We start from the raw sequence: 9,181 nt of genomic DNA, 5'->3' as shown, positions 1-9,181 counted from the left end.
AAATCGGCATTGAGTAAAAAAGCTCACGGGGGCGTTTTGATTTCCGTCCTGATACTGACTAATGTATGATGTCTACGTGTAACAATGTCAGACAGAGAGTTTACATTTTTTATGTCTTTTACTTTCTAAGAAACATTACAGAATCAATACCAAAGGCACCCTATATTGGTTAAAGGACAATGAAATACATTGTTTTTCTCACAATAAAAAGCATACGTATGTCGACGTAATTTCAAAGTGCGGAACCTTCGTAATCTACGTACAGAGCATTTTAGATGTAGGCTAAAAATACTGGAATATAATCGCAGGGAAGTGCCTTGCCTGATACTAAGGAGTAATTGTGATTCACATACTGTACAATGTTGTTTCTATTTTACTTATAAAAAAAAGTCTGATGCTGAGGAATAGTAACAGGATAATGGACTGTTGGCTGCCTTCGAAATCTTATACATACACTAGCGTTTTTTTCTGTTTTAAATGAAGTTCACAAACGGCATCAGTACGTCCATCAGATGCCATATGACTACTGAGATATGATCATGGTACTCCCCCCCCCCCCCCCCCCCCCCCCCCTCAATATCACCCTATAGACCTAAACAAGTATCAACTTGAATAAGCTGGTCCGAGAAATTCTCACAATATCACACTGGTCACTTTATTATTTATCATTTTTTTTATCAATTCCAATGAGGTACTCATCTGCACAGTCATAACATGTTCATAATATGGAATGTTCCAGTCTCACACCAGGAAACATTATATAAAGGATTTGATTGGTTACATAAGTTGTTAGATAAAAGATTAGACATGACACACTAGTCCAATTTCCACTCTATAAAACATACATTTCTACATCCGTCGTAAGGGATGCTCATATCCATTTTTAGTCTGATCTACACAAGAGTGACCTTGGCTCCATAGTAGCAAGTAGGAGAGCTGACTGTACCTTCACCCTGAAATCCTCAAAATAGTCTCCTAATGCTTTGAAGATCATTACAATACCGAAAACATTGCTGCATCTCAGAGGATTTGCTAATCAAACTAACAATTTAACTGAGACCTAGATTCAATGTAATGGCAATGCATTTTGTTCTAATCTTTGTACAGCTAAGACAAATAATACAATATAATCAATCTTTGTTTTTATAATAATTACACAATACCACAAGCTCCTCAATAGTTGCCATAAATGTACTCAGTGTGTAGAGAGAATTTGGTGAAATACATGCTGACACCAGAATGCACTCACATTATTTTGACCCACAGAAATTCAAACCTCAAAATCTTTTGAAGTCTCAGAAAGTCTAAAAAAACAACTAAAAGCATGATCAAGTGCTGATTGTTTAGTCTTGGCTGCCAACCGTTACCCCAGACCGCAGGGCACAGCGAAAGTGAACACGTCCATTAGAAAAACATACAAAAATGCTCTCCATGTCAGGACTGAAAAAAACACAGCTATCTGTCACTCACAATTTCTCAAAAACTGTGAAAGACCAAATTGGGCCATGTTTGACATACGCATGTCCAGGCCTTGAACTACCCACGGAGGCTAATATTTATAATAAAGAAAATCAAGCATGAGTGTAAAGGGCGCTTTGAGAGTACAAGGGCATCCGCGTCAGGCACTACAGTTAACATTAGCATGTCAGTCCATGCAGAGCACACTCTCTATTTATTGAGTCATTTGGGGGGTCACTATGCAAACGAAACGTTTACTCAACTCTCGCACTCTCAAGGCTGGTACAGGAATATTTGGGAACTCGTGGGTACAAGGTGCAGCACTCGTATTGCAATCAGAGTAGTTTTTCCTAAATCTCTGGGGTGATTCATTTCTGTGAGGCTTTATTTGAAGGAGCTGGCACCTTTTGATGGGGGTACTGGCAGGAGTTTGTACAGGGGGTGAAAAATACCAAACTGTTCTTATTTGAATACACTTGTCCAAGAGCTAATCTCTTCAAAGTATTATTGTATAAAACACTTTTGGAAACCTCTTGCATGTCATGCTTAAGTTGAAGTTTAGGCCACTGGAGATTTTGAGCCCTTTAAACATTTAATCCATTTCTAAAAATCAGTTTTTCACCCTTGATGTCAACATTTTTTCATTTATATGTAAGTAATTATCAATACACAGAAGTAAACCTTCAAGTGCTGAATTTATTTAAAAGATATCTTCAATTAAAACATAGCTGTTCACCACCCAGATACCTACACTTTACTTAAAGATACCTGCAATTCTCCTTTTCTGGAGCCCCAATGGAATTATAGATATCTGTTATTTATGTTGTAAATATCTGTGCTTCGATATCTGTAAATCAATTAAAAGATATGCTTATTTGGTGTTCATTTAATGTGATTTGAAATTCATTTGTAGCTATCTGTGGTTCCATTAGGAATACAGGTACCGTATGTGCCATTCAGTTTTAGATACCTGCAACCGAGTTATAACTATCTGCAGCTAAGTTGTAGACATCATTACCTGTCACTGTCAAGATGCAGAATTTAAATGTAGATATCCTGAATAAATGAGCTGGTCCAACTGGATTCTAGATGTCATACACCACTCTTTTCAGTTGTACTCAAGATGTCAAATTCTCTACCCAGTGGTTTAGTTGCTAGAAAACTCCTGGGAACACAGCCCTCCTCAGCTGCAGGCTTGATCAAGTAATTAGTTGTCAGTCAACTCATTCTGCAACTGATTGGGTAATGCAGAATATGCTCATAGAATATGTCAAAACCTAGCTTTTGTTTTTATTTTCCCTGATTTGGAAAAATCTCTACAAATCTTTAATTCAACAAGTCAGAGCAAGTGAGTGAAGTTTGAGCAAGCTCAAGGTGATGATTTATGAAGGCAATTCAGATGTTCAGATGGCCTGGATTTGACCTAATTTTTGGGATCTTCCCTCCTCCTTTTGTAGCTTGGCTCTGCAAAGGGAAATCTGGACTTTGGCCTTACATTTGTAAATATTTACGCCCACTGTGAACATGCATTGGCAATTACACATGTAAAACCTAGACAAGAGTCTGTTCTAGCTCTCCATCATGGTCACCATCCTCTCAATTCTCAGGATACTCTTGTGTGGGAATGACAGAATTTGGCTGATGTTCAGCCTACATACTGTATGAGAGACTGATTTAGCATGCATTCTTCATAAGTATACTTGTATTATCAATCACTCTTTCTTGGTTGTTGTTGATATTGCACATTTTCATAATGGGAATTGGAAACCGGATTTTTACAATGTAAACTGTTGAACATTACTGAATGTGTGGGCTTATTGTGTGACAATAATGGTGACTTTGCCTTTGTTGGTATAAATACATATCCATTTGGAGGCCAGTTTCAAGGGAGTTTCAGATGACAGTTTTTTTGGGGAGTCATACATTATACATCATGTTTGTCATTTTTGTGGGCAACTTCCCGTGAAGCTTTGCTGGAGCACCTCAGATCCAAAAAAAATGAGCTACTGACACAAGGTCTGTTTAGGAAAGTATCATGTTTGCCTTTTTCCAGTATGTTCACACATGTAAGTTAGGATTTTACTAATTTTCTTCTTCTGTGTTAAGTATGATACCTTGGCAGGGATAAACTGCAGAAGGATTACTGGGAAGCTTGGCCTGGACAGGGATTTGGTTCATAACACATCAGCTTTCAAGTATGTGAATCAATGATCAGGTAAGGGAAGCTCTGGAAGCTGAGGAATTATCTAGAAAATGTTGGGATGATCAGGCAGCACAGCTTGATGAGGAGTGAAACTAAACACAAAATGAAACCAGGCATTAATTTTTTTTTCATCTCCTTCAACTGGAGGGAACCTTGATATTTTCAGCAATTTAACACCGCACTTGAAACGGGTGGACTGAAGAGTGCACTAGTATGTTTGAATGTCACAAAATGCCCCTCTAGTTTCAAAGTTCTCCTGACGATAGCAACTGGAAGTTCCCAGGCAAAGAAGGTAGTCTTGGATTGCACACAAATTAAAGCAATACATCTTTGTATCTTTTTTAGAGAGAGTTAGGTGTTGAATGTCTGAAAGACTACTCACTGCCACACAGTATCGTGTTGCCTTGTCGCTGAAGTTCAAACATGCTGTGTCAGTAATTCTTTTCAAGGTTTTTAGTCACATTAGTTTGGTCTAGGTCAGTGGTCTCAAATCTTTTTTGTGCTATGGGCTACATTCTAAAACAAATGCTGCACCTCACTGCAGGTGACGTGCACAAACACACAAATTTGCTTTTACAGCCTATTAGACATGGCGCTGAGTGCAAACAGAGGCCTGTGTGTGGCTGTTGTGAGAAGGAGAGGGTATTAAATGCAACCAGTAACCAAGACATGCATTTTCAGGTACTACAGCCTCCATGTCAGAAAGACGTAGAAGGGGAAAAAAACATACCTGTTAAAAAATCAAAAGTGAGGAAAAAAAAAACACAAAGTTATACATTCCACAGCCAGTCTTTTGGAGTTCCAGGTAATGATGAGTTCTGGTTGGGATTGTTTTATGTATCTATTCTGCACTAAGACCATGACATGAGCTTGTCTTCATATTATGAAGATCTGTGAATGTTCTCAGTATTTGCATGGTATTGCAAAAAGGGCTGTTGTCTTGACTTGACACTGCTATTCTAACGCCTTGGGGATTGTATTTCATACAGGGTTACCACCTTGGTATGCAGTCCTGTGAGTAAACCAACCTGAAGGATTGTACCAGCCCTCTACAAAGACAGCCCTGTGTATCTGACATTGCAGTGTTTTGCTTGGCCTGTGGGGACACCCATAAAATGTTGGTTCAACCTTTCTTCATTTGACCTTTCTTTGTAGAAAGAAAATCAAATAGCAATTTGATGAGTGTTGTGACTGACTGCAGCAGTCATATGTGTATTTACACACGCACACACACACACACACACACACACACACACACACACACACACACACGCACGCGCACACACACACACACACACACACACACACACACACACACACACACACACACACTCTCTCTCTCTCTCTCTCTCTCTCACTCACACCCAGTGTGCAGAAGTGTGGCGTAGTGATAAGGAGCAGAGCTTACGACTGAAAAGTTGCTGGTTCGATTCCCCCCTGGGGCACTGCTGCTGTTTCCTTGGCCAAGGTACTTAACTCACAATGACCTCAGTACATATCCAGCTGTATAGATGGATAATATTGTAGCCTGTTTAAGTTGCTCAGGGTAAGTTTGCTAAAAGACAATAATGTAATGTAATGTTCCTGTACACAGGGCGTCCAGAGCTGTGAACAATGATGGCTTTGCTGTCTCAATACCGATCCTTCATATGTCTGTCATTATACTTTGATTTGATTTGCCTTTGGCCTGAACTGTTATAAAAAAAAAAAACAGATTATTATGCTGAATAGAGGCATCCCACATTGTGAAGACTCTCTGGCTTGCGATCTTCCAGTTCAGGCATCACAAAATGATGGCCACTTCTGGACTGTTCCACTGAGTACACACCATCATCTTCACCTCTGGGAACAAGTTTATATATTTTAGACAAGATACTCCCTGTCAGGTCTTTTCAACATGTCAGACTACAGACATAAAACAAGTCGCATTGTTTATATATCCATAAATCCTGCCTTGATGTCTTCTCCAATAACATTGGTTGCCTTTTGTTTATTCCAAACAAGATTTCTTATTCAATGCATTTGCATCTACAATTACAACAATAAGATTCACTTGAGTTTGTTCATATTCCTTTTATTTAATAAAGGATTCAACCTGTTGCTATGACTCAAATCGGAGAGATATGATTCTTAATAGCAGAGTTCACTGGTAAACTACATGCTTTGACACTAGATGGCAGAAATGTATTGGAAGACCAAGCTGTGAATGCAAGCTTAAAATGCGTTTGCAATCCAAGCCGCATTGAGACATCTTATTTATAATCAGTTTAAAAGCACAATAGTCTATTCAGTCAATCTAAATGAAATTAATTTGTGAGCACAGATATACTGAGTGTTCATTGAAGAAGGAATAGTATTTGTATAGTATCAGCAGGCATATTTTACAACTGCAGTCAGCGCCGAATAACTGACTTTCTCGCTGCAGTCTGAATTGTTCTCTTCAGGGTGCTCGTGGGAGGCTAGCATGTCCTAGCCCAAGGTTCTGCCACTGCCTTTCATGTTACCTGAGTCCAACTCGAGAGGGAGGCCTCTTTCTCATAATCGAGAAACAACCAACCAGCAACTATCACACAACACGTTAAAACATCAAAATAATGACAGCAGAAGGTAAATCTATGTATGGTAAAAAAGGTTTTTGGTGGAAAAAAAATGGAATAAAGTCACAATCCTTATGGTTACCTTATACCAACCTTATGGTTTAACCAGGATGATCAGTATAGTTAGTATGGACAATAAATTCATGGTACTTTCAGAATATATTATAATATGCATTGGTATTCATTAAATCACAATCACATAAAGTGTTCATAGGAAACATTAAATGATCATTTAAAAGAGAAATCTCTGTAGTTTTGTTTGTAATCTGTGCATGTTTGCTTTGAGGGTATGTTTCTCTGTAGTTTGTATAGGAACCCCAAACAAAACTTTAATTTCATTAGGTTTACTTTGATTTGAGACATCAATGTGTATACCTCATGCAAAATCTTTGTTTTAAGAGTTTTTATTGGCCTGCATAATTATGGTATATATGGTGGGGTTACATCTGGATTTCTGCACACATTTAGCCTTTATTTAACATCTGTTAAATAAGGCAAAAAGCAAAAGAAATAAAAGAGTAGGTTTAACTTTTGTTAGTTTAAAAGTTAATTTTTGTTACTTCATAACAGATGAAACTGCTTGTCATTCAGAAATGAAAGAAGTTAGTCATCCCCTCTTTAAAGCAACTGCATTACTCCATTGTGCTGTTTAAATACTTTTGTGTTTAATTGCTTTGAATCAATATCTCTGTTAAAAGTGATGATACAGAAAGCCTTTCCATGGTCAAGTGCTTGGTGGAGAAGCCTGAATCCACCTTTCCCAGAGGTAAATAATCACGGGAAAAGTACCAGACTCACATATCAGGTGTAAATCACAGCCAGGAATGCTAGAGAGATAAGGTATTGAAGATGTGGGTCAAGATGAGGTCAGTGGTTGTTACAATAGTTGTCTTACAAATGTGTGTGTAAGATGGGTCTGATATCTGTTTTGTTGGGAAACAAAAGGTAGATGTTTCCTCTATAGATAACGACAGAGTAGATGAATGAGGTAATGCTCACCCTGATTGGTTGAAGGGAGCCTGAGAGGTTGAGTCACAAAGACCAGAATGGTGTTACAAAAGACAGTCCAGAAAGCTTGGTTGGCAAAATCCATGACACCACATACTTTTGATCCAGTCTTTTGGCTTTAATAGGTTTGGGTTGATTAGACAATGCATGGTGAAAGTATAATCACCTAAATTTGTGGATTAGAACTAAAACTTCTTTCATGGCGCTAACGGCCTCTATGTTGACATCATCCGATATCCAGAAGACCAGGCTTTTCACGTAGCTGTGACATTCCTTTAATCTCAGTGGAAAAAATGGTGATAGTAATATCTGAAACTTCCGGTGATGTCCTGTAATATCTGAAACTTCTCTTCAATATCTAAAAGGTTCCAAAAATGTGCAAAGCATGCATAAAACCTAACAGCGTGTGGATACGTAAGAGTTTGCATAGGGATGAAAAATCCTGGAAAAAGCCTGTTCGTGTGAGAAAATTGTAACTTAGTGTTTGATACCAAGGTTTTATAAAGGGAAAATTAATACACCATGATTAGGCAGCAGTGTGCACCCCATGTTAAAAGTAAAGCCTAAATGAAATTTGGAACACTAGTATGAAATAATAGCTCAAATGTACATATGAAATATGAATTTAACTGCACTGTGACACTATGTTGAATGTACTGTATGTAATTCACTAGTTGTGTTTTTGTTTCATGAATAGTATTCCAGTTCTGGTTGGGAATGATTTCTCAGGGTAACACTTAAAAGGGACTTTGAAGACTCTCTCTTGAATGCTGCATGAGCAAAGAATTCCATAATCACAAGCCTAGTCATTTTTGCAATAAGTTGGACATACTTGTTATATTTATATAAAAAGTAATTAGAAGACAATCTAAAAAACGAAATATAATACCGGAACAGGAGCTGTATACTGTACTATATCATAAATATGTTCAAAACAGTGGTCCTTATTTGGGAGTAGTTACCGTAGAGTAACACTTTCGCATGTAATGTTGATTTTCTTCAAGGAAGTATACCAATCACAACTTTCTCATAATTTGACGAGACAAAACATGAACTTCCTCTTTTCAAGGCTAAGCGCTAGGGAGATAAAAACACGCCCAGCCACGAATCCTCAAATCATGACATTGGGAGCTGAAGAGGAGGGTCAAACAGCATGGGGAAAACGTGTTCAAGGAGTGAATGGGAAACAACGGGGAATTTGTACAATTAATGCACGTATGCGTTTCTCTAACAATCCAGTGGCAACCAACGACAAAGCCAGTAATAACTAAAATGATAGGGAGTTGCTCGATTTGGGATGTGTTAGCTATTTGCAGTAGGCTGCATACCTGACCACAACGCAGGTGGAGTATTGTATTGGTAAAATGATTGCACGTTTTGGACTGCAAGGGACGCATTGAATGGGATTTAAAAGTAAACAAAATGTTTTTTTATTGCATTACTTCTGGTAGGGGAAACAACTGTTTTAAAATTCAGTTTACAAGCTCTCGACCGACTTTGCCTGTTACATTGACATGACGTAATCTGATGAGGATCATTAATTGGTCATTCTCACTATTAAACTCTTTGCACAGACAGCCGCACAATATTCTTTAAAATGAAAACGTGCATGTAATTATAATAGCTAAATTCGCTTGGCAAATATAACATATTCTCGACTGAATAGACACAGCTTCTACTGTACGGGATTAGTGCATATAAACATACCCAGGGATGTGATACAGTGCATTGTCCAATTCACGGACTGCTCTCACTTCAGGATTCTAACGTACGATTCTCGAAAGGAGTCATCGGTTGCTGGGTGAGTACAAGCTCTGAAGTAGGCTACTGTACTGTCGCTACATTTTCGGACAGCTCCTGGTCAGTCGAGAAAGATTGATTTTTGTTTTGACCCTGCAGTCGCTATACTCACCAG

The sequence above is a fragment of the Megalops cyprinoides genome, chromosome 21 (assembly GCF_013368585.1).
Source record: "Megalops cyprinoides isolate fMegCyp1 chromosome 21, fMegCyp1.pri, whole genome shotgun sequence".
NCBI lineage: Eukaryota > Metazoa > Chordata > Actinopteri > Elopiformes > Megalopidae > Megalops > Megalops cyprinoides.
Note: the sequence above shows the minus strand (reverse complement) of the source record.